At 46.7% G+C, this 26,612-nt stretch overlaps 1 protein-coding gene across 4 annotated transcripts in view; it reads right to left on the bottom strand.

Annotated features, from left to right (window-relative positions):
• Positions 1–26,612, bottom strand: part of LOC137223536 (janus kinase and microtubule-interacting protein 1) — a 100,876-nt gene that overhangs the window by 64,614 nt on the left and 9,650 nt on the right. Inside the window, exon 2 of one of the 4 annotated variants that reach the window (XM_067735473.1) lies at positions 25,205–25,330. The exons of 2 other annotated variants lie outside the window; for them this stretch is intronic. The gene's annotated coding sequence lies outside the window, so the exon portion shown is untranslated. Of the gene's footprint in view, positions 1–12,371; positions 12,481–25,204; positions 25,331–26,612 lie in introns of those variants that run through there. One more of the 4 variants, XM_067735474.1, reaches the window with a different exon arrangement.

The following is a 26,612-nucleotide window of genomic DNA, read 5'->3' as shown; positions in this document are numbered from 1 at the left end:
ATAGCCCTAAAATGTAGGCACTATTATTGTCCCGTTTTAGGGATGAGAAAATATGGCAAGGTTCAGGAAGTTGCTCAAAAGTGCCCAGCTAACAAGTGGCAAAGGAACCCAGGTGGACGGGCTGGGAGAACTACGGCAGACCCATACCTCACCCTTAGAAAGTTAGCCCAAGTACCGCTGCCCAATTTACCCTAAAGAAGCCACGGGAGAGTTACGCAAGGATTTAGCCGCAGGGATATTCATGGCTGTGTTGTTTCTAACAGGAAAACAAGAAACGACTAAGTATTTGCTAAACGTCCAAATATTAGCAAACGTCCTGAACTACTGAGGAGCATTTACGCAGTGGGATGCTATGAAGTCGTTAACATGCTAACAGAGTCATAAACTCTATTTATCACATTTCGGTTTGAAGTCCTCCTGCCCCTGGAGCTCCCAGGGTGTGTGTGAAAATGTGGATTCCTGGGTCCCTCCTAGACCTCATGAAACACAATGTCTGGAAGTGGGACCTGGCAATCAGAATCTTTACATGTAGAGTTTTCTGCATGGTAATGTTTGAGAACCACTGCTGGGGATGAATATTTATGCCATGGAAAGGGTGAGCTCCGCGAGTAGTTCTGTTCACCACAGGGTCCCCAGTGCCTAGAACAGTGCCTGGCGCATGGCAGGTGCTCGAGAAATATTTGGTGACTGAATGAACACATCAATCAACAAACTATTCTGCAATGCTCTGTTGGCAGGTCTAAATAACTGACCAATCTGTGTGCCTCTGAGGAGCAGGGCCTGTGAACATCTTGTTACCCTGTTGTACCCAGCACAGAACCAGCCCTCGGACGCGGTCCACCAGCACATGAACACATAAACACATGAACACTGCCGTCTGCATTGATTCTGAGTTGCACGTCCTTTCACTTTTTAACATTTCTGAAATCAGAATGTGTCTTACAACCTAACTCTGTCATGGTTTAGCTGGCAGCGTTGTTTCTTCCCCTTCCTTAGTGGTACAAAGATAATGATGCCATCTCTCAATTGCTGTCATCTTAGATTTATTAAAATACGGGAACTGAGTATATAATTCTGATTTTAAAAAATTAAAGTCGGATGCCAACACAGCTAACAGATTGCTGTGCATCCCCTTTCTCATGATTTTCAAGAATTAATCCAATGCCATCTGTCCTAAGCTTGTGGCTGCAGCCCCCAGTACTCCTGGTCATCCAACCCTTTGCTGCTGAGATGCAAAACCAAGATCTGATGCAAATGACAGGCTTGTTCACCTGTCTTCACCTGGGAAACTTCTGACAGCATCGGCTGGAGGGTTTCTCTACATTCTTGGAGGCCACAGGATGGGCCAGAGGGTGCTTCTGGCCCAGACTCGGGTTCATCCCAGCCCCGTCGCCCCTGGATGTTTGGCCTGGCACGTGGTCTGTCCACAACAGCTGTTGGTCCTCTTGTGACTTCTCAGCACTCAGAGGACCGGCACCCTTTGGCCAGTGCTCTACAGCCCTGCATGTCCTTTAACAGGTCCCACGGCTAGATGAAAGTCGGACACCCTAGGCAGGTTACTCTCATCTGCAAGAAGGGCTTGGGGATGGGAATCCGGCCCACTACACAGCGTTGTTCTGAGAACCAAATGAGATTCATTTGAAAATTCTCTGAATAGCAGCAATTTCTATACAAGGTAATTCGTGACATTTAGGAGACACAAATGAGTAGAAATGCTCAAACTTTCAGGAAAACATCAGCACCTACTTTCCATCGTAACACTTGCCTTTTTTTTTTGATTGAAATCCATCATTGCCCAGACCTTTTCGTGAGTCAGTGGCACAAACCATCACAGCAGCTAAGAGCCAGGAACTGGGGCCAGAATCCCAGCACTGTCTCCCTGTGCTGCCCTGGACACGCCACCTAAGCTCTCTGAGCCTCCATCTCCTCGTGTGTAACCTGGGGCTAACTGTCTAGTTCTCCCATTCCCTGTACAGTTAGATTCACCTCTCTGCAAAGCACCAGGCACAGAGCCCCCTCCTGCAGTGCCTCTGGGGAGGAGAGTTACTCGCACGACGTCTTCATTTAGAGCAACAGCACCGGGTTAGCTCAGCTTTCCTTCTATGGAGCATTTTATTCCCCCAAAGAGCAAGAGCTAACTAAGCTTCCACAACTTCAGAAGAGTTATTTGGGCCACATTTCCAGGGCTAGAGGAACGGAGAACAGTGCAACACGGCAGAGCCCCAGCTGTAGGCTGGCTCCACCCCTTCCCCTGTGTGGGACCCTGGCCAGGTTATTCTGCCCTCTTCTCACTGTCTCCAAGCCTCAACAGAGTGAGGATGATGAGAATGGACCACCTCACAGGGATGCTGTCAGAACTGAGGACAGATAAAGGCCAGCACAGAGCGAGTGCTCCAGACATCCCAGCTTTCCCCACGCACGTTCCAGCTTCCCACAGGCTCGAACACGAAGCACTTGAAGGCCAAGAGCCTTCCAGCATAGGGACAGCAGTGGGGTGGTGGTGTCTGCCTGCCCGCCTGCTTCCAAGTAGGAATGTCAGAGATGCTGCGAATGAACACAGGTCCACAAAGCTTCGTGGTGGGTGAAGAAAGGCACCAGGGGTCATGGTTTCTGAAGCCCCTGCTTAACTCGTGTGGCTGCCCCGGCACAGGGCCTGGCAGAGGAGGTGGCAAGCAATGTCTGTAGGTTAAGTAAATGTTTAGTGTTGGAGCCCCGGGTGAGATATGATCAGGGAGAAAGAAGGTATAAGAACATTCCAGAGGGGCTGGGGTATACGGCTGGTCACCCACAGACGATCTTTTGGGTTCCTTCAGATAACAGCTGTCATTCTCAGACAGGAAGTCCATCTTTTTCAGTTAGCAAAGAAAAATCTGGTTTGAAAACTTCAAACTGGGAGTTTGTGTCTCTCTCCTTAGGGGTAAAACGTGGGCTGCTCAACAGATCAGTGAGATGGCAGAGACAGTCCAAAAACAGATCCAAGGATGGACACAGGAATTTAACACACACAAATGGGGACAGAGAACAGCTCATGCACTACAAGTGGATTGGGATAAAGGACTAGCCATTTGGGAACAAATAAAACTGGATATCTACCTAGATCCTTACAGTAAAACAACTTTCAAGTGGATTACAAATTGAAATAAAGACAAAGATCCGTTGACAGATGAATGATAAAGAAGATGTGGTATATATATATATATATGTGTGTGTGTGTATGTATATATATACATACACACACAATGGAATACTACTCAGCCTTAAAAAAGAATGAAATAATGTCATTTACAGCAACGTGGACCTAGAGATGATGGACCTAGAAATTATCATACTAAGTGAAGTAAGTTGGACAGAGAAAGACAAATACATATGATATCACTTATATGTGGAATCTAAAAAAATGATACAAACGAGCTTATTTACAAAACAGGAACAGACTCACAGACTTAGAAAACAAACTTATGGTTACCAAAGGGGAAAGGGGGGTATAAATTAGGAATTTGGGATTCACAGATACACACTACTAAATATAAAACAGATAAGCAGCAAGGTCCTACTGTACAGCACAGGAAACTATACTCAGTATCTTGTAATAACCTATAATGGTAAAGAATCTGAAAGAATAGGTGTATGTGTGTGTGTGTGTGTGTGTGTATATATATATATATATATATACATACATACATATATATATACATATACGTATGTAGCCTAATCACTTTGTTGTACACCTGAAACATTGTAAATCAACTATACTTCAATTTAAAAATACATTTGTTTAAAAAAACCAAAGAAACACAAAACAAAGGAATCTCCTAAAAACAAGTATTAAAGGAGGCAAACAGTCTAAGCGTCCACGGAAGGCACCACTGTTAAACTTCCGGAGGGGAAAAGCATCACAGAGCAAAAACATCAGACCAAAAGCTGGGAAAAAATATCTGTAACATATTAAGGACCACAGGTTAATATCCCTTTTAGTGAAGAGACTTTACAAATCAAAATTGCTTTAAGCAACACATCAATAGAACAATTAGTATAAATAATGAAGAAGCAGTTCTCCAGAGAAGACAAGCACGTGGCCAGTACACAGACCACAAGATGCTCAGCCTCACTGCAATCAGAGGAGTGAGAATAGGGCTGAGAACTCGCATTTATCACGCTGGCAAAGATCTGCAATATCCATTGCTGGCAAGGTTCTGGGAAGCTGCTATTCTCATTCATCCCTGGTGGGTGCAAATTGACGCAACTCTTCTGGAGTGCCATTTGGCAATTCTGTCAACCTTTTTAAACATGGATCGCTTTCACTCAGTAGCTTCACTTCTAGAATCTTTCCTAAGGGAACAATCAGACAAGGGGATAATCCATAAAGATGGGAATAATAAGGGACTTGTTAAATAAATCATAATACGTCCAAGCCGCAGAGGCCACGGCAAGATTTCTGTATACCCGTGTATGTGAGAAAAGCTGGTCACAAACGGGGTGATCCCGTTTCTCAGGGGAAAAACCCCACATTGAGACACTCGCTGACATCACAGCCCTAACGAGTAGGATAAGCCAAGAAAGTATTTCCATTTAGGGGCAGGGGAAGGAGGCTGTGTGAACAAAGAGGATTCTTAGAAAGAGAAGGTGGAAGGCTCCTATCAGGGGCAGGGAGGGAGAAAAGAACCAGGAAATGGAGTGGGGGTGGGCTAGGTTTAGGCCAAGAAAAAGAGAGGGAGAAGAAATTAGGCTGGAGAGAAGCCACAATGGCACTGAGAAGATGAAAGTCAAACGTCCAGTCTGAAATATACTAATGGGACTTCTAGAATTCCCCAAAGTAGTTGGATAGGGCTAAGTGACCCAAAAAATAGCCTTCTTTCCTATATACCAGCAATAACCAATTTGTGGATAAAACTGGAAGATTCCATTTATAACTGAAACAAAAGGAGTTAGGAATGAACAGCACAGACTGTTCAGGAGAGAGAAGAAAACGGTACTTTTCTATAAAGGAGAGAGCAAGCTGAACTGAGAATCAGACAGGGTCACCCTCAACCCCACGCCCCCAAATCAACACCCCCTTCTTCTCTGGCCCTGGACACCTTATCATCCCCATCTTTTCCCAAACCTCCCTCCTTTCTCCCAGCTGCTGCAGTGTCACCTCCCTCCAGGGCACCTCACTGTCAGCTTTATATACTTGGGTCATTCCCATTAAAATAAAGACTTCCCTCTGTCCCCAACACCCCTAACCTCTGCCTCTCTCTGCTTTGCCACAGTCATTGAGGCTGTCATCTGGATTGCCTCCTAATTTCCTGCAGACTGTGAGCTTCTGGAGGGCAGGGACTGGGTCTAAGTCATCTTAGTCTCTATCCCTCAGCACAGGGTGCACGTGGGGTACCCCAGTGGCGGGCTTAAAGGGGTGGGAGAGTGGATGGATGCATGGATGCATGGATAAACAGAGGGATAAAGAAAAACTTCTCAGTTCAACTCAGAACTTCAATAGAGGATTTAGAGCCCAAGCAGAGTTTGGTCCAGGGGGGTCCATAAGATCCTTCCAACCTGAGCTTCTAGGACTTTATGGAACAATCCCCTGATGCCTGGGGCTGGCCTCAATTCTTGGGCTCGGCTTAGAAGGAAAATTCTCAGCAGAAGCACCACTCAAAGGAGGGAAACAATCATTTCTCAAACTGGAGGAGTCTTTTCCACTGAGGAATTTTGCTTTTAGGACAACTTTTAAAAATAAACAAGATGTAAAAGAATAAAATGTTCAGGAATAAACTTAGCAAAAGAAGTAAAAAACTGAAAAATACAAAATATTGTTGAAAGAAATTAAAGATGACCTTAATAAATGGAAAGGCATCCTATGTTCATGGATCAGAAGACTTAATATGGTTAAGACCAAATTTACCCACTGATTCAACACAATTCTTAACAAAATCCCAGCTGACTTTTTTAAGAAGCTGATCCTAAAATTCACATTGAAATTCACATTTCAACATGAATAACCTTGAAAACAAACAAAAAGTTTGAGGACACAGACTTCCTGATTTCAAAACTCACCACAAAGCCGCAGTGATCAAGATAATACGATACTGGCATAAGGACAGACGTATAAATAAATGGAATAGCATTGAGAATTTAAAAATAAATGTTTACATTGTGGTCATTTGATTTTTAACAACAGTACCAAGACAAGTTGATAAAGAAAGAATAGTCTTTTCAGCTAATGGTGCTTGGGCAATTAGATATCCACAAGCAAAAGAATGAACTTCACACCATATACAAAAATTAACTCAAAATGGATCAAAAACCTAAATGCAATAACTAAAACTATAAAACTCTTAGAAGAAAACATAGGAATAAATCTTCATGACCCTGGATCAGGCAATGGTTTCTTAGATAAGATACCCAAAGCATAAATGGAAAAGAAAAAAATAGATAAATTGGAGTTGACCAAAATTTTTAAATTCGAAGGATACTGTAGTGGTTTGAATAGTGTCCTTCAAAAATTCATGTCCACCAGAACCTCAGAATGTGTCCTTATTTGGTAATAGGGTATGTGCAGACATAATTAGTTAAGGATCTCGAGATGAGATCATTCTGGATCTGGTGTCTTTATAAGAAGAGAAGAGGACACCAGAAAGGCACTCAGGGAAGAAGCCTGTGTGAAAACAGTGGTAGAGATTGGATTGATGTGGCCACAAGCCAAGGAATGCCTGGGGCCACCAGAAGCTGGGAGAGCCAGGATGAGACTTCAGAGGGAACATGACCCTGCTGACACCTTGATTTCAGACTTCTGGCCTCCAGAATTGTGAGAGGATAGATTTCTGTTGTTTTAAGAAAATACCACCCAGTTTGTGGTTATACAGCAGCCCCAGGAAATTAATACAGAGAGCACAAAGAAAATGAAAAGAAAACCCACAGTAGAAAATATCTGCAAGTCGTATATCCAATAAGGGGCCTATATCCAGAACTCTATATAAAGAACTCTTATAATTCAACAATGAAAAGACAAACAACCTCATTTTTAAATAGGCAAAAGATTTGAATAGATATTTTTCCAAAGAAAATATATACAAATAGCCAATAGGCAGATGAAAAGATGCACAACATCACTAGTCATTAAGGAAAATCAAAACCACAATGAGACAGCACTTTAAACCCACTAGAGAATAAATATCTGTTTTAAGCTACCCAGCTTGTGGTACTTTGTTACAGCAGCCCTGGGAAACTCTGTGTATGTGTGCACACATATATACATGATGTTTTCCTTTTTTTTTTTTAATTGAAGTATAGTTGATTTTCAATATTGTGTTAGTTTCAGGTGTACAGAAAAGTGATTCAGTTTTATATATATATATATATTTCAGATTCTTTTCCATTACAGGTTATTACAAGATATTGAGCATAGTTCCCTGTGCTATACAGTAAATCCTGTTACCTGTTTTACATATAGTAGTGTGTATCTATTAATTCCATACTCCTAACTTATCCCTCCCCGCTTTCTCCTTTGGTAACCATAAATTTATTTTCTATGTCTGTGAGTCTATTTCTGTTTTGTAAGTAAATTCATTTGTATTCTTTTTTAGATTCCACATACAAGTGATACCATGATATCTGCCTTTCTCGGTCTGACTTACTTCACTCAGTACGACAATCTCTAGGTCCTTCCACATTGCTGCAAATGGCAATATTTCATTCTTTTTTATGGCTGAGTAGTATTCCATTGTATATATGTACCACATCTTCTTTATCCATTCATCTGTTGATGAACATTTAGGGTGCTTCCATGTCTTGGCTACTGTAAATAGTGCTGCAATGAATATTGGGGTGCATGTGTCTTTTTGAATTATGGTTTTCTCCAAATATATGCCCAGGAGTGGGATTCCTGGATCATATGGTAACTTTTTTCAGTTTTTTAAGGAACCCCCATACTGTTCTCCATAGTGGCAGCACAAATTTACATTCCCACCAACAGTATAGGAGGGTCTTCTTTTCTCCATACCTTCTCCAGCATTTATTTGTAGATTTTTTTTTTTGGCCACGTCCCACAGCATATGGGATCTTAATTCCCTGACCAGGGATTGAACTCACGCCCCCTGAATTGGAAGCTTGGAGTTTTAACCACTGGACCACCAGGGAAGTCCCTATTTGTAGACTTTTTGATGATGGCCATTCTGACCGGTGTGAGGTGGTACCTCATTGTAGTTTTGATCTGCACTTCTCTAACAATTAGCATTGTTGAGCATATATGATTTATTTTTAAACTGACTTTTAACCATTAGGCAAGTGAAACAAACAAAACTCTCAAGGCTGAGAGACGCCATGTCGATGCCCAGAGCCTGCAAAGGACAGCTGTGACCAGATCTGACCAGAGACATTAAACCATTAACCATGGCCTCAGAGAGGCAGCCTCAGAGGGGGTGTCAGGGGAGGAAGGGCAAAGAAATTGAGGCCAGGGGTTGACAAAGCACGTGGGAGGCAGTGGTCAGAGTGCTGAGAGCCACAGCCTGAGGGACAAGGCAGACAGTGAGTGAGACCCAGAGCCAGTTCATGGCATAGAGCATCCCCATAGATCCCACAAATGGATCTCGCTTGTACGACCGACTGCTAATGTCACAGTGCAATGCAAGAAGCTCTAGGTCCTGAAGAACCAGAGCCTTTCCTCAGAGATGGTAGGAATACAGCATAGGACTCTCTCATGCGTTTCAGACCTATGTCCCCAACTGCCATCTGTACCTCCCCTGGCTGACCCCCAGATGCCTCATACTAAGTAGCCCAGAACTGGGCTCCCCATCTCCCTCCTTCACATCTGTGCTTCTACCATGTTCCTCAGCCCAGAGAAGACCCCACCAGACTCCCAGGCCAGAAATCTGGGTGTGCTTCTTAGCTACTAGCTAATAATAGCCACCAGATTATTATAACATCAGTGGTTTTCAAACTGCTGTGCACCAAAAGCCCTGGAGGGCTAATAAAGGTCACAGAGGCCCAGCTCCTAAAGTCCCCCTGTGATTCTCCTGCCCCCCACGCTGGAGAGCTGCTGTACTTGATAAACAGTACTACCCACATATACGCAGCTACTGATATTGAGGGGGACTCCCGGGTGTCGGGTGCTGTGCAAGCTGCTTATAAACATTATTTCTCAGGCAACTCTTTGGAGCAAATAATTTATTTCCCCCATGTTATAGATGAAGACAGACTTCAAGAGAGGTTAAGTAAGTTCCCGGAGGTCACACAGCCCAGCGGGGAGCAGGAGAAGCGGAGTCTCTGTGTAGGTCTCTGACTTCAAGGTGCTTCACCTCACCAAGGTAAGGAATTAGAGGCTAGGAATGCAAGGCTGGCCCTCAGGACCTATTGGCGGCAGCAGAAGAGCCTCGAGGGGCCAGGCACAAGCTCTAGGTCCGGGGCAGCTGTTCTCAGCCACACTGCCCACCGGAAAAGTCTGGAGAATTTATTGTTCATGCCCCTGCCTGGCTCCACCTGGCCACAGAATGAGAACTCTCCAGGGGCAAGATGGTATTATATTCTCACCTCCCCAGGCAACTAGGGTAAAAAAAAAAAAAAAAAGGCTTGAGCAGCAGTTCTCAACATTGGCTGAGAATTCCCAGCGCCCAGGCCCCTCTCAGTCCTAGTGACTCAGCGTCTTGGAGTGGGGTTTTTTAAGTCCTCAGTGGTTTTATAAGGTCCTCAGGTAATTCCAACGTGCAGTCCAAGCTGAAGTCGCTGGCTTCCGGCCCTGCCTGCTCCAGGTGTGGCCTCCAGGTCCAGAGCACTGGCTCCACCAGGTAGCTTGTTAGAAATGCAAGATTTCAGGCCCACCCCAGACCTGCTGAATCTGAAACTTGGGGGTGAGTTTAGCTAGTCCTCCAGATGCCATTGATGCTAGTTTAAGTGTGAGAATCTCTTGCCTAGGGCCTTGCAACTCAAAGTGGGTCCACAGGCTGGCAGCGTCAGCATCACTGGATCTTGCGAGATATAGTCTCAGCTCTCCCCGCCCCCCGCCAGACCCACTGAATCAGAACCTGCATTTTAACAAGATGCCCAGGTGATTTAAGCACACAGTAAGGAGTGAGAAGACCCTCCCTTCTTCTCCTTTCCCTGCCCCTCCCCCCACTTTGGATTAGAAGCTCTCATCCAGCCAGGGGTGAGGCCCAGGTCCTGTTTAAGTTGCTACTGTGCTGCACGCAGGCTACTCTAAGTAACAAGGTCAGAGTCACATGAGCCTGGTTACAAGCTGACTCAGCCACTGAGAGCAGGACTCGGTGACAGTTTAATGCAGTGATTCTCAAACTTTAACGTGCATGAGAATGACAAGCTCCTTGAATGTCCCTTAGCTGGCCCCTCCCCAGTGATGCTGATCCCATGAGTCGGGGCCCATGAGTCAGCATTTCCACAGAGATCCCAAGTGATGTGATGCTGGAGAACCCAGGACCATCCTTGGGTAACTCTGATTTAGTGTGGGCTCTGAAGCCAACTTTAGCATGCACTAACTGTGTGTCCCTGTGCCTCAATCATCTCACCTGGCAAATGGGCCTAGCAATGGTTACAACCTCATAGATTGTTATGAGCAGGCAACAGATTCAGACAACTAAAGTGCTTACAAGAGTGCCTAGTACGGACAGGCCCATAATTTTAAGTTTAGTAAACACCACCACCACCACCACAGCCACCTCCATCCCCACTGCCACATCAGCTTCACCACCACCATCACCTTCCCCACCACCACCATCCTCACCACCACCACCATCAATCAATACCATCACCACTGCCACCACCACCACCACCATCACCATCGTTCACCACCACCAACACACCACCACCATCACCCTCAACACCACCGCCATCACCAATACCGTCACCATCACCACCCTCCCCGCCGCCAATACCGTCACCATCACCACTACCAGCACCATCATCACTGTTACCATCCTCACCACCACCACCTCCATCACCATCACAATTACCACCAACACCATTATCAGTACCACCACTGCCACCGCCACCACCAATACCGTCACCATTGCCACCCTCCCACCACCACTACCGTCACCATTGCCACCACCAGCACCATCATCACTGTCACCACCCTCCCCACCACCCCACCAGCATTACCACTGGGTATTCACAGTACAGTTCCAGCCATCAAAGAATGTCAGCCTGTGTGGACGAGCAGACAAGAAACTGAGAGGGAGAGAAGGATGTAGAACCTGCTGTCATGTAGCCCAACTCAATTCACTTCAGCACCTGTTCAGAACTAAACGCCATGGGAATGAATACAAAATAGTGACGGGCGTGGGAGACAGAAGAGGAAGCTTTACATGCCCTGCACGTTGGTGGACAAACCTAAAAACCACCTAGACTAGGTGAGGTTAGGACTGTGCTTCTTTCATCTCCGACTGTCGACTCTCGGTCCAGGGCCTGGCATGGCATCAGGAATGAGTCCACAAGACCTGACTTTCCAAAGTCACTTTCCCACTCAGCTTATGCCTCCATTAAACAGGGAAAATGCTAATTTCAAACCTGCTGAAGTATATATTCCTACAAAGCTATGAAGACATTTAATAGTCAAGCACTATTAATACTGAATAACTATTTAATAATTTAATAATCAAAACTAACAGAAAAGCCGAATTTCTAATTTCTAACAGGCTCCCCAATTGACACTGACCATGACCGCTCTTCCCAGGACACATGCCCACACCATCCCACCAGGGAATTCGCAGCGCACTCTCTTCCAGTAACCTAAATCGTCTAAAATCTTGGTCCAGTGCTCTAATGTCTACAGTCCCGCCATCAGATAAGCCAGGGCCCCTCCAGCCTGAACTGGCGGGCAAGCTTGGGACAGCTGCCCAGAACAAGGGATGCTCTTCTCTGCACTACCCAAGCACACTGGCTGAGAAGCCAGCCCCTCAGCTTTACATCCTGCTGAAATTTTTAACTTCCTCCAGCTTGCAGTGACCTGGTCCCTTGGCACCAATCGGACGACCTGCAGATAAGATTAATAAATCCCAGATGCAAAAAGCAGTGCCTCTAATGAGGAAGCAGTCGGGATTATGGCAAGATAACAAGACTAGGCCAGGCTCACGTCTAAATCCTGTGCTGCTCCAGCCCTGGCCTGGGCTTCTTCCTTCGCCCCTGAGACTCCCAGTGGGCCAAGCCTGTACGGGGCTTGGGATGGAAGAGAGGATCCAGCCCTGCCCGCCCTTGGTTGCTCATGGCCATCTCACCAGCCTGGCCCACATAGGGCATTAGTGACAGGACAGAATCAGCCCGGGCATGGGAGCCTCAGGGCGGCAGTGACCATGTTCCCCAAAGTGACTTTCCAACCCCAGATGCCCAGGGGCCTGGGACTCTCTTCCCAGGGGCTAGGAGTGATTGAACGAGAAGGCTTCTCTTACCTGCAAGGCTCTGGTCATGTGGCTTCCTCGCCCAGGATGCCTGCCCTGCCCATCTGTTCACTCTACAAACACCGACTGTACATCTCCTGGGCTCCTGGCTCGAGTGCAGACGATGAAATGGGAACAGCTGCTGCCTTTGCATTACCCACGATCTGCAGGGGAGGCGGCTTGTAATCAGATGACTGCAATGAAGTAAGGTCAGCGCTCAGAGTCTGGGGGGCTTTCTGGAGGAGGTGGCCCCTAGGTCATGTCTTCAAGGAGAGGCAGGAAGCCCAGGTTAACAAAGGATAAAAAATGAAAAGAAGACACCAAGCCCTACTAGATGTGTGTGTGCATTTCTATGTGTTCCCACGAGCATGGGAGAACGTTCTGGGGGTTCCACCTACCACTGGTTACCCCACACTGGATGGAGAAAAAGAGAGTCTATTCATCTCTTTATTCTCTTCTCTGCTTGAATAATTAAAACAACAAATACTACTTTAGTAATTTTGGAAGGCAACACAACTTTTTAAAAAATGTAAGGGAAGGAGGGAAATGAAAATTTTAGGGGAAGTTGACCCAAAAGCAAAGATTCTGAAAATCTAATGAATTCTCTATAGAGGGAAGAATGAATTTTGTCAAAAGGCTGTGGCTCTATTTCAAGACTGGCCCCCAAGGGGTTGATCAGACTCGAACTGTGGGGTGAGCAGATCTCTCCACCTAGAGGCAAATGAGACACAGAAGAGGCCAGAGACACCAGGGTGGACAGGTGGACACAGGCGAGCCTCACCACACCTCTCCCGCTAGGAGTATTTTTCACAAACTTTTCAATTTGCAAAGTTTTGAAACTACAGAAAAGTCCCAAGAATAGTATAATGAACTCCTCATACCTTCACCTAAACTCACCATTGTTCACATTTCCCCACAGCTACTTTATAAAGATACATTTCTATATATAAACGTCTATTTTCATGAATCATTTGAAAGTATATTGCAGACATCATGACATCTCACGCTCAGTGCTGTGGCTTTCATCCCTACCGCCAAAGACATCATGAAATCATAACACAATTATCAAAACCAGGAAATTTTATCGATACATTTCATATTCCAATGTCACCAACTGTTGCAATGATGTCCTATGTAGCAAAATGATTCTTTTTCTTCACGCAGCACTTATTAAATAGCAGTTGTTGGCAGGATGCAGCTGTGTCTCTGTCAGAGGTACTCCAAACCACAAACAAACTTTCCCAAATAATCAAGTGGAAAAGTAAAACATAACAATCAAGAATAATAAACATCATTAAGTACAGAATAATCTTTGACAACAGGGCAGGGCAGCTGGAAGGGGTTCTGGGCACAGCGATAAACGAGGATCAGTCTCAAATCACCCCTCAGCCGATGCCAGCCCTGGTCCTTAGCTCTGTGTCTAAGAAAACACAAACCACACGCTCTCAGGCAGGACAGTAGGGTCCTTCTGTCCTTGGGCTTTGGCAGCGTGGGCCAGGTGGGCCATGGCGCAGAAAAGCAGGGGACCTGGGCTCCCACCTCTCAACTGCTGAGTCACTCTGGAGAAGTCACACAGCCGCTGTGGGCCTCAGTTTTCCCATCTGTAGGGATGGGATCTGGCCACTTCCTCACCCCCTGCCCCACTCCATGCAGCCCCAACTGCCCCCACGTCCACGGCCACCCTGAGCGCCGCAGAGTTCTGATCAGGGCCTCTTGATCCGGGTGTCTACCACTACTTTTCTGAGAGTCGGAAATAGTAAAATATATTCGTAGACTGCCCTTGGCTCTCCACTGGCCTCAGGGGGAAAACCAAACTCCTTGGCTTGGATAAAGCCCTTCCTCGTCTGTTCCCCACCTCCCCCTTACCACAGATCCCCTCGGACTCCCCTCACCCGCCATCCCAACCAACGTCAGAAAGCAGCGGCCCTGACCAGCAATGGCATTCTCTACGGGACAGACTGCTAAGGCCATGGAGTCCCAGAGAGGTTGACAAACTTTCCCTAGTTCAACAGCTCAGGAGTGATAGAACCAAGGCACAAAGAAGTGAGCTCCAAGCCAGATCCCTTCATCCCACATTAAAGGCAAAATGTTTCATCGATGCAGATCTCTACATGCACACTGCCTCTGGACAGTGCTGGAAAGGACATTACAACAGTGGTTCAGAGGGTGCTAGGAATAGAGGTGGATGCTGGTGTGTTTTTTCTTTATGCAATACTTCCATTAATTTTGTATGGTGTAAAATTTTCACAGTGGAAAAATAAAAATGGCTAGAAATTGGCAGGCGCTAAGTGATGAAGAATTCCACAAGCATCTCAGTGTCACTATATGCTGATATAGCTGATATGCTATGCACAGGAGATAAAACTGGTGGCCTGATTTCAGCTGGGAACTCACCTCAGTGTGGCTGGCACAGGTAGGATTTCCCCCTGAGCTCTGCCCAGGCAGGTGGACGCTGCCCTAGCCCATGACCCTACCCACATCTGCAGCATGCCTGCCTATCCTGGGCTCTCTCTGCACCTGGAAGACTTCAGGGTTTTTTTTGTCCAATTGAAGTAATAGATGCCTCATGGCTCCCTTTAAAGAGCTTAAGAGAGTAACCATATATTTATTTAATGATCATTTTGAATCCCATCAAGACCCATTATCCTCTGAACTTCAGCTTCTTCATCCATATAAGAGATAATAATACTGGCACCCACAGGGCTGTAACTGAAACTCTTAACAGTGGAGGAGGTACCCTGCTCAGTAGAGAGGCAGCATCATTACCACTGACTGAGAATCTACTAAGTGTCAGATACTTTCCCAGGCACTGATGGTATAGAGATGAACAAGACGCAGTGCTGCCGTGGAGTGATTACAGGCTCTTCGTGTAGGAGGAAGCACAATAAATCCCTAAAGGGCTAGTACGTGACCTTGAGCACAGCAGGGAGCCACTGGTTAAGGTTTATGCCTGGGAGGAAAAGGTCAGATACCCATGCAGTTCAGACCACTTGCTCAGGGTCAACACGGAGGGCTGCCTGGAGGGGGCCCCCAGAGGCACAGTGCTGAGGCTGTGTCCTCACCTGGTAGGGGACGAAGAGGCCTGAGGTGAGCCACAGATGTGAATATTTCAGGAGGCAAAACCGATAGGACGAGAGGGACAAAGAAGATTTCCTAAAGCTTGAATTAAGCTGTATTTTACATTTTAATCTATTTTTAAATCTCATCAAACGGTTCACCAAGCTCCTTATCATTCCTACCACAGGGCTGCTTTTCTGCAGAAATGTGAAGCAGCCCTGCTTCACCTCACCCTTGGCTTCCCGCTGCCCTCAGGGTGAAAACCAAGGGTGGGGGGATGGGGGAGGGAGGTCAGGAGACTAAGGGAGATAAGGGAGATAATACCTCCATGTTTACAAATAGGGAAATGGAGGCTCTCAGAGGCAGAGGGACTGGCCTAAGGTTCCACCGAACATGCAAGAAGACTGGGATTTGAACACAGATCTGTCAGGCCCCAGGGCCTGCTTCATGGCGTCACCCAGCAGGTGAACCTCCTAGCAGCACTGATAGCCCAGGTGGCCAGAAAGAGTTGGAGTCTTTCAAAATGGCGGGCAGGGCACAGCCCTTGTTGTCGTGAACAGGAACACCTACCTGGGCACCCACTGGCATCCTGGAACCAGAAAGGGAGCTCAGGAAGAGAGACAGTGTTGGTAGTCAGATGTCAGGCTTCCCCAAGAGGAAAATATTTAGCAAACATTGCTGTAGAGAAGGAGTGAGCCCGAGACTTAGAAGGGATGTTGAGAAAGGCCATCTGGTCCCACCTCCCCATTGTACAGATGGAACATGGAGCCCAGAGATGGTGTGTCTAATGCAAATGTACAGGGAGGCAGGATTTGAACCCAATCCTCTGCTCTCCTTACCCTTACCTCATACTTAGCCTGGTAAAGGTGTATAAGCCACATCACCACCGGCTCCAGGAAGTCCTCCATGACTGCCAAGGCTCCTGCCCCTGAAAACCTGGGCCTCCCAAAAAAGCCTGGACTTCACTGTCAGACCCAGAGTCGAATCCTGGCTCCATCCCTTATTTCCTGTAGGACCTAAATCAAGTCATGTCACCTGAACGAAAGAAAACTCTGCCTCCTGAGAATGTTGTAAGGATTACATGAATTAAGAAGACCCCTGCAGAGTCTAGACTTCCATGGATGGGCCCAGAGAACAGCCATACAATAACAGCTGTGTTCCCTTTAATGTCAGTGCCACAGACTCTGCTCCCCTCCAATGCCACTACCTACGTCAGAGCCACCATCTTCTCTGTGGCCTGGGAAGCACCTGACCCCGTCCTGCCACGGGGCCTCTCACACACTGCAGGCCATCCCTCATCCCTCTGCCTGGTCACCTCTCCTCTCCCCATGCCAAGCCTCCTCAACTCCAAAGGCAAGTTTGTTCAGTAAAGCCCTGACGTTAACCCGAAGCTGACAACTCCGATTCCTGCCCCTTCCACTTCCGGCCAGTCCTGCGTCACTTCCTGCCACGGACTTTTAAAGTGGAGCCTGACTCTTCCCCTTACGCTTCCTGTCCCCAGCCCACCTCATTAGCCACGCCCACAGCCTGCTTCCTGTCCCCGCCCCAAAGGAACCACGCCCTGGGGAAGTCTTCAGCCTCGATTGCTACATTTAAAAAGAAGGCCAGGCTACAAAGTTGGTTCAGTATGACCCCAGTAAAATACAAAACTAGCATATATGTTCAGCGGGCAAAAAAAAATAAAGATTAGAGGTGCTTTTCAAACAGTTTTTGCTTTTTTTCATGAAATGAAATCTTGTTGGGCAGTCCACATGAAGCTGCTCTTGGAAGGACCCACACCCAAACCTCAGCCTCTTAAGCCACCTTTGCTGAGCCCACCCAGAAAGCGCCATCGTGGGTGGAGAGAGGACAAGGCTCTCGTCCTGAGGTTCCACCGCTCACTAACTGACGGTTCAATGACTGTGTAACCTCCCAGGGCCTCCTGTGCCCTCCTACCTTCTTACACGGTGGTTGAGGGGCCCAGAGAGAAGCAGAAAGCACCTGCCCAGGGGACACTCAGTAAATACCACTGCTGAGAGGCCGACTGGATAGAGCTGGACAGGAAGGCAGAGGCCAAGGGGGAGGGGGGGGTGGTCGCTGGCCGTGCTCTCCTGGGAGACCCTGATGGGATACTGCCGCAAACCCACAGGAAACCAGGCCTCTCACCCCCACACACAGCCACCTCCTCTGCAAAAGGTGACCCTACCCATCCTGCCAGCCGGAGAACAAGAGAAAGGGAGTGGCCCAGGGTGGCCCCGAGTCAGGCTGCATGGGACTCTTGGGGCAGGACTCCTTCCTCTGGGCCCTAAAAGCAGCAGTTAAACCAAGAGCTGCCACTCATGAGAGCCTACTCTGTGCCAGGCGATGTGCTGGGCCTACCCATCTCAATCCATCCTCAGTCCATCCGTCCCTGTGAAACAAGTAACAGTATTATCCCCATTTGACAGATAAGGAAACTGAGGCTCAAAGAGGTGAAGTCACCTGCCCAAGGTCCATGGCTTGTAAGTGGCAAAGCCAGGACTGAACCCAGGTATGTCTGACTCTAAGGCCACTTCCCAGGTGCCCAAAGAACTGTCAATTTTGTTTTCTATCCTCAGGACCCAGCACCATGAATGCTCTTAGAAGGCACCCAAGAACATTTTTAGGAATGAACAGCCAGGCTCCTTCCTGCACATCATGCCATCACCTTCCAAGAACCAGGCATATTGACAGCAAATCAAATGTCACTGAGTGAGTGACATATATAAAACAGTAAAACTTCTGTAAAACAGTAAAACTTTTTCAATCATGAAAAACTTCCGATATCATCAGAAAACCACCTACCAAACCAAAACACCAAACACACCCACAAACACAATCTGATAAAATTGCTACTCGTATGCAGGACCCCCATAACAAAATTCTCATCAAATAGAGGAACGATAGTTGTTTATCAACAGTTACAAGAACATGATGACACTTCCTTTGGAATATTCTGTGCATGTGACGTCTTCTTTTTTCTTTAGCTTTTCACTGTAAAATCTTACCAGGTGCTGAACAGGAGAGAAACTTTGAGGTGGGGATGAGCAATGGGAACAATAACTGTGCGGCAAGAAAAACAAAGCATCGTGGCAGCACCCGTACTCCTCTTCCATCAGACAGAATTCAATACAATTCAACCAACGTGCACCAAGTTAACAGGAATAACAGTCCCTGCTTATACAGCAGTCTCTCTGTACTAGAAACTGTTCCAAACTTTCCAGATTCTCTATTATTCCACAGCCCTATGACATTCTGCCAGCCAGAATGTGAAGATAGAGCCACTAGGGTGGCCCAGGGACTGCCTCATCCACAAAATGCCAAAGTAAATACATTTATAAGACTGACGAAGCCTCAGCCATTCTGCATACCTGGGGGTAGATGGCTGCTATCCCTTAGGCAGCCAAAACGCACCAGGTCCTTACACGCATAATCCTGGTGTTCACGAGGTCCTGGAGAGGCACATGTTATTTTCCTCATTTTATAGGGACAAAATTTCAGCTGAAAGTAAGTAAAGGACTTGCTCGAGTCCCCACCTGAATACAAAGCCTTTGCTTTCTGCTACTACGTGCTGACTCTTCGCAAACCCCCTGCACCATTTTGTAATCTCCCCTTTATTGATGTGCAAGGGCCCCTTAAGGAGTTCCAGAAAAGGTCTCAGCCATTAGGCTGTTTCTGTCCCACCGCTCCTGAAATGAGTCACATAATCACACCACTAAGAACAAGCAGTGTGACTCATGACTTTCAAGCCAAGAGCAACTTCTTTTGTGGTTTCCACATCCTTTCTCCACCAGCCACTCAATGTCGTCCGATATGCCTAGGGCACTCCTCAACAGACACTTACGAATGACTCCAGAACTGGAGGACAGGGGAAAGGGTGGCAAGGCTGAAGCAAGCAGGGAGAGACAAGGGGCTCAAATCGGAACACTAATTACAGGGCTCGGGTGCTCGGACCAAGATGAACTTACTGCCAGGTTATTTACTACCAGGTTACTACCACCATCGGGAAGGAAGATGGTTAAGGATGATTTCATGAGGTGCAGACATTTGCCGAATCCCTCGAATGTGCTGGCCCAGGGCTGGGTGTCCCAATGGTTCCCCCACATGCGTGAGGAGTTCCCGTCAAGTCAGGGAGGCAGGCAAGGGAACAGAGTGCAGCAAACCCAGGTGATAAGTGCAGACCAGGGCTGTGGGTCCCAGTAGGGTGTGACAAAAGAGACATCTGAAGTGGGCCCTGGCAGGGGTGAAATGTGGACATGCAGACAAGGGAATAGGGGTCTAAGGAAGGTTGAATGGCATTTAGGCAGGGAGAGCAGCAGAGAACCACATTCAATCAACATCCCGGTGCCTGCCCAATACCAGGCCCGGTGCTGTGCACAGGGGCTTCAGAGGTGAATCCCGGCCAGGCCCTGAGCTCCAGCCAGTGGGGAAGAAAAACTGTGAAAGACAACAGTCCCACAGTATGGCCAAAGCTGGTACAGAAAGATGTGCAAGGCTTGGGGAGTCAGGGAAGTACCCGAGGATATGAGCCTAAGCCACCCCTAGAGGCGGCAGAAAGGGCGCGCTAGAGAGAGGGTACAGATGTGCAAAGACAGGAGGAACGGAGGGCAGGTTCAAGGAAGGCTGACTCTTCCATATGGTAGGGGACAGTGTTATGGACTGAATGTCTGTGTCCCCCCCCCCCCCGCAAATTCATATGTTGAAACCCCAATCCCCAATGTGATGGTATTTGGAGATGAGGCTTTCAGGAGGTGATTACACCCTCATGACGGGATTAGCATCCTCATAAGAAGACACACAAGAGAGCTTACTTCCTCTCTCTGTCCACCTCCTGAGCACACAGTGAGAAGGCAGCCATCTGCAAGCCAGGAAGAGAACTCTCACCAGAAACAGAATCAGCCACCACCTTGATTTTATACTTCCCAGCTCTAGAACTGTGAGAAATAAATTTCTGTTATGTAAACTGCCCAGTCTATGGTATTTTTTGTTATAGCAGCCAAAGCAGACTAAGATAATTGGTAAAAGCAAGAGCATCGAGAGATGAGGTCACAGATGTGGTGAAAAGGAGTGTGTGCTTCATCCCAGGACAGGCGGAGTCCATCGAGCAGAGGGGTGACACAGCCAGGTGTGGTTTCTGAAAGACATCAGCCTTTCTTGGTATGACTGTTTGTCTTCCCAAATACTCCCAATAACTCAAGAGCCATTCTGAGGAAGGAGCGGGTGGGCAGAACCTTCAGACTGTCCTCGGAGAGCACTGGACCCTCAAGGTCTGTTCACAGAGACCTGGGGTGAAGCAAGTGCTGGTCCTAATGCAGCTCTTTCTCCAGCCCAGCTCAGTTCAGTCAGTGACAGTCCTGGAGGCTCCTCCTTCCCAGGGCCCAGTCTTAGGAACATGAGGATACTTGGAGGTTGAGACAGAACCAATGTGATACTGATGGGCACATGACAACACAGAGACACAGGTGTCTGCAAAGGGATGGTGGCCAGTACCTAAAACAGAGCAGAACCATCAGAATTTTGGGGCACTGGGAGATGGTGACCAGGCCTGGATTTCAAACCACATTCCATGGAGCCCTGGTCCACCCTGAAGAGGCTCAGGGGTATCAGAGATCAGGGTTCTGGAGCAACACATGTTTGGTTCTATTTTTTATAGGTAGAATCATTTTAAACTACAAACACGGCATACAAGCTCAAATGAGCTGCACATCAAATGTCGACCCTCTGTAGACGCCACTGCATGGACCTGGGTTGCCAGGTGAATACTCAGTTTTATACACGTCTTGGGGTTGAGACTCTCCTGTCATCTCTAGCAAAACGGATCCTGAAACTAGAAGACAAGTTGTTGACAAAAACCTTACCGATTGCAAATGTGGTAGGTAAAGATTCTGAGAACAGAATATTTTCACAACCACAACAAAGCCCAATTAACACTCAGGGTGCCATGGCTGTTAAGAATACTACTGTCACCCCAAACTTTTCATTTTGAAAGTTACATGCATCAAGGCAACCTCACTGTTCTCATGGACTGACGTGACGTGAAGCACTATAAGTTTAGAGTCATAAAATAAATATGAAAATAAACTATTGCCAGACTGCTACACCCTGACCCAGTATTTCTGACTCAGCCGCTCAAGGTGGGGCCTGAGAATGTGCACTACTAAAATGTTCCCAGGTGATATTGATGCTGCTGGCCCAGGACCCTACTTGGAGAACCACTGCTCTAATCTACTCTTTACAAACTCTGCTTACTGTGACTCATTAGGGCAGGTGGTCCCATAAGCCCGGATAGGTAGGTCCTCCTACGACAGCAAGGATGGGGGAAGGCAGAGGAACAGGCATTCCAGGGACTGGGGCAGCAAACACATGGAATCTGGAAACAGTGGGTAAGGAAGTCAGTAGTTCACTGGGGTCCAAGGGGTGGCTAGGAGTAATGAGGTGCAGGATGAGGTGGGAGGAAAAAGCGGGGGCTGTAGAAATCAGGCTTACAAGGGTGGAACTGAACGTCAGCTATGGACCAGGCCCTGTCTTTGCTGCTATTGATTTCTCATTTCATTGCATTGTGGTCAGAGAACACACTTTGTATTATTTCTATCCTTTCAGGTTTATCGAGCTTGTTTTATAGCTGAGCATATGGTCTATCCTGGAGAACGATCCCCGTGCCTTTGAGAAGAATATACATTCTTGGTGAGGACACGGAGAAAGGGGAACCTCTGTGCACTGTTGGGTGGGAATGTAAATTGGTGTAGCCACTATGGAAAATAGTATGGAGGTTCCTCAAAAAATTAAAAATAGAACCACCACATGATCCAGCATTTCTGGGTATTTACCCAGAGAAGATGAAAACACTAACTTGAAAAGATAAACACACCCCCGTGTTCATTGCAGCATTATTTACAATGGCCAAGAAATTAAAAGAACCTAAGTGTCCGTCAGCGGATGAATGGATAAAGAAACTATGAAATAGATAGATATAAAATGGAGTATGATTCAGCCACAAAAAAAGAATGAAATCTTGCTATTCGTGAGACATGGATGGACCTTGAGGGCATTATGCCAAGTGAAATAAATCAGACAGAGAAAGAAAAATACCACATGATCTCACTTATATGTGGAATCTTAAAAAACAACAACAAAAACCAGCCTCATAGACACAGAGAACAGATTGGTGGCTGTCAGAGGCGGGGGACAGGAGAGTGGGCAAAATGGGTTAAGGAGGTCACCAAGCGCAAACTTCCAGTTATAAAATACACAATTCATGGGGGTGCAATATACAGCACGGTGACTATAGTTAGTAATACCATATTGTATATTTGAAACTTGCTAAGAGAGTAGATCTTCAAAGTTTTCATCACAAGAAAAAATTTTTGGTAACTATATGTGGCAATGGATGTTAACTACACTTATTTTGGTGATCACTTCACAATGTATACAAATATCAAATTATTATGTTATACACCTGAAATTAATATAATGGTTTATATCAATTATACCTCAATTCTACATATATATGTGTATATGTATATTCTTATGTTGGTGGAGTATTCTCTAGGTGTCTGTTAAGTCTGGTTGGTTTATAGTGTCCTTCAAGTTTTCTATTTCTTTACTGATCTTCTGTCTAGTTGTTCTATCCATTATTGAAAGTAGGGTATTGAAGTATCCAAATATTATTGCTGAATTATTTACTTCTCCCTTCTTTTAGATCAGTTTTTGCTTCAAATATTGATATTTTGGTGTTCTGTTGTTAGATGCATGTGTGTTTCTAGTTGTTATATCTTCCTAATGGATTGATCCTTTTATCATTGTAAAATGTTATTAAATGTCATTATAAAATGTCCTTCTTTATCTCTATTTATTTATTTATTTTTTGCGGTACGTGGGCCTCTCACTGTTGTGGCGTCTCCCGTTGCGGAGCACAGGCTCCGGACGCACAGGCTCAGTGGCCATGGCTCACGGGCCCAGCCGCTCTGCGGCATATGGGATCTTCCCGGACCGGGGCACGAACCCGTGTTCCCTGCATTGGCAGGCAGACTCTCAACCACTGTGCCACCAGGGAAGCCCTTTATCTCTATTTTTTATTTTAAATCTATCTGGTATGATATCAGTATAGTCACTCTAGCTTTCTTATGGTTGCTCTTTGCATGATGTATCTTTTTCCATTCTTTTACTTTCAACCTATTTGTATCTTTGAGCCTAAAGAAGTATGTCACCTGTAGACAGCATATAGTTAGATCATTTTTAATATACTCTAACAATCTCTGCCTTTTGATTGGGTTGGGGTTTTTTAAAATATTTATTTTTGGCTGCATTGTGTCTTAGTTGTGGTACGCGGGATCTTCGTTGCGGCACACAGGCTTCTCTTTAGTTGTAGCACACGGGCTCCAGAGCGCGTGGGCTCTGCAGTTGTGGCGTGCAGGCTCAGTAGTTGCGGCATGCAGGCTTAGTTGCCCCGCGGCATGTGGGATCTCAGTTCCCCGTCTAGGGGTCGAACCTGCATCCCCTGCATTGGAAGGCAGGTTCTTAACCACTGGATGACCAGGGAAGTCCCTGATTGGGTTGTTTAAGCCATTCACATTTAATGTTATTATTTATACAGTTGAGTTTACCTCTGCCATTTTACTTTTTGTTTTCTACACATCTCATGTCAGTTTACTTCCTCCATTCCTCCTTTACCGTGTTCTTTTGCATTAAATGAATCGGGCATATGTCACAGCAAGAACTTCAAAGAGCTTATTCTTATTAATTCAGATAACAAAATCACCTCTCCAGCAATTTTTAGTTTCTTAAAATGGTTCATTTTCTAATCGACCATGATTTTTTTCTCTCTGGTTCCAGTAAACAGGAGCAAATGAATTATTCACCCAATAGTCATAGAACATCATCTATAATAATGTCCATTACCAGATTCCTGGGTTGGACAATTTGAGGCTAGAATTTGACCTTCCCACAAAGAGGAGGCATGGGGCCACTCACGGTGTTTTGAGGACCACCTTCATGACATGGGATGATACAAAGTGTCATAACAGTTCAGTGCTTCAGACCAAGGTGGGAAAGGATGGTTGGAATTCACAACAGAGTCCACAGCATGGATATTTTCAAGGGCTGTGGCAGTGCTTTCACAGACACCTGGCACAGATGCTAACAAAGATCTGGTGAGCGGAGGGGTTTTCTATAACAGCTACGATGAACAGGTGAGACACCACAAACTGATCAGCCCACATCCCTTCCAGGGAGTGATTTAATACCCGCCCCCCATCTCCTTGTCACTTGACCTCTTAGTTGACCTACCTACAATGCCCTCTGTTCATCAACAAATATGAAGGGAAACTACAATCCGGGAGCTTGTGAATTGTGAAATCCCCAATTCACAATTTATGTTGTGAACACCTGAGGTTTGGGGCACCCAGCACCCCTCCCCCATCTTCTGACTGGAACACTCCCAATTTCCGATATCCTATCCAGCAACAGGACTTGTTTGCGTATTTGGTATGAAGTGTCTTGCATTCACCTTTAGCCATGCCTATAGAAAACTCAGGGGATCTGCAATGCCCAGGCGCTCATAAACTGGGCGCATCCTGGGTATCTGGTGCACTTCCAGGGAGAGATAGATACTAAAAGTAAAGTGCCCATTTGCCCAATAGTTTAAACAGATTAGGCATAATTTGGGGGCATCCGGGCCCTTGTTTAAATAAGGTGTCTGGTTGGCAAAAGAACCTCTTCCAGCCCTGATCCTGAAAGGCTCCAAGACTTGCCGCAGAAACTCAATTACCGCCAGGCTTAATGAGCTCACTCACCCAGCTGCCCTGGCCCACAGAGCAGCCCCGCCAACTTCCAAAAAGAAGATGTGTCTTCCAAAGCGTATTCTGAGGTGCAGCTTGGGAGAAATGGAAACATCAGACCAGTTTAACAAGAAATATGACCTGTGAACACAAGAACATGGTTTGGATTCTGAAGAACAGCTGTCTAACTTTTTTTTTTTTTTTTTTTTTTGCCCTTAACTAAACGCAGACTGCACTGCAAGGCTGTGAAATCCCCATGTGCAGGGGAAGGGTAGCTTTACTGAGTTCTACAGAAACTTCACAAATGTCATCTCTGGGCTGATAGAACCACCAGGGGTGTTTCAACCACGAGTACTGAGGGGTCGGAGCTTTGGAGAATTGATGTCACTAGAGGAGGCTGCTACAGAGAAAGGAGTGGGGCTTATTGAGGGCAGAGTGGACCTGATGCAAACAACAGAGAGAAGAACCTACGGCACCCGGTTACAGTCCCTCCCAACACGAACATTATAGGAATATGAAACATATTCATTCTTCCTTTCTTGGCCCAGAAGTGAAAACAATTCAGTCATAATACTATAAACAGCAAATATTAAGGCTAAAGCCCAAAAGTGATTGACCACCTACTGTGCCCCTCACCCTGTGCTGGGTGCTGGGAATCCCACCGTGAACCAGGCAGCATCCCTACTTTCCCAGAACCTTCTGTTTAGTGGGAGAGTCGGACAAGTCACTGGCAGCTGGAATACAGAATCCAGGACAGTGACAGAGGGATGCTCGGAGCACCGGGAACCCTGGGGACATAGCTGACCTGGCCTGCGGATGCGGAAGGATTGTCACGGAAGGTTTTCTGGAGGAAATAAGGCTGATGGTGGATCTCAAGCACACGTGGAGGATGTTCAACTGGGTGAATGGGGGCAGGAAAGGCTAATGGGCAGATCTGCCAGAGGGAACAGCATGTGCAAAGGCCCGGCTCAGTCAGGAATGGCAGGCAGATGGTACAGCTGGAAACATGCTCTACTGAAGGCCTGGGAGGAGAGAGGCAGGGGCAGGCCACGCCACCCTGGCAAGATCAGGAGAGTGCCGGAAGCCTGTTTAGTCCGCCTCTCTGCCTCCAGGCTGTTCCTATCTTAATCCAGCCCTGGTGACCTCATCCACTGTATATTCACTTGTAGAGTAAGCAAACAGGTCTCTCCTAGGGCTCCACCATCCAAGCCGGGCCATGGAACCTGCAGGGTTTCACAGGTGGGGGGTGAGGGAGGGAGGTATTCCTGGCAGAGGGAGCTGGCAAGCAAGGGTCTGGAAGAAGGGACAGTGCTTAGGAGGGGGGGTACAATTCACCAGGGGAAACATGGGAATTGAGTTGGGAGCAGGCCATGGGGGCCCTGACCACAGGCTAAGCTGGCCGCACTCTTTTCATAAGTAATCA

The sequence above is a fragment of the Pseudorca crassidens genome, chromosome 4 (genome assembly GCF_039906515.1).
Source record: "Pseudorca crassidens isolate mPseCra1 chromosome 4, mPseCra1.hap1, whole genome shotgun sequence".
Lineage (NCBI taxonomy): Eukaryota > Metazoa > Chordata > Mammalia > Artiodactyla > Delphinidae > Pseudorca > Pseudorca crassidens.
Note: the sequence above shows the minus strand (reverse complement) of the source record. Positions and strands in the feature narration are given on the sequence as shown.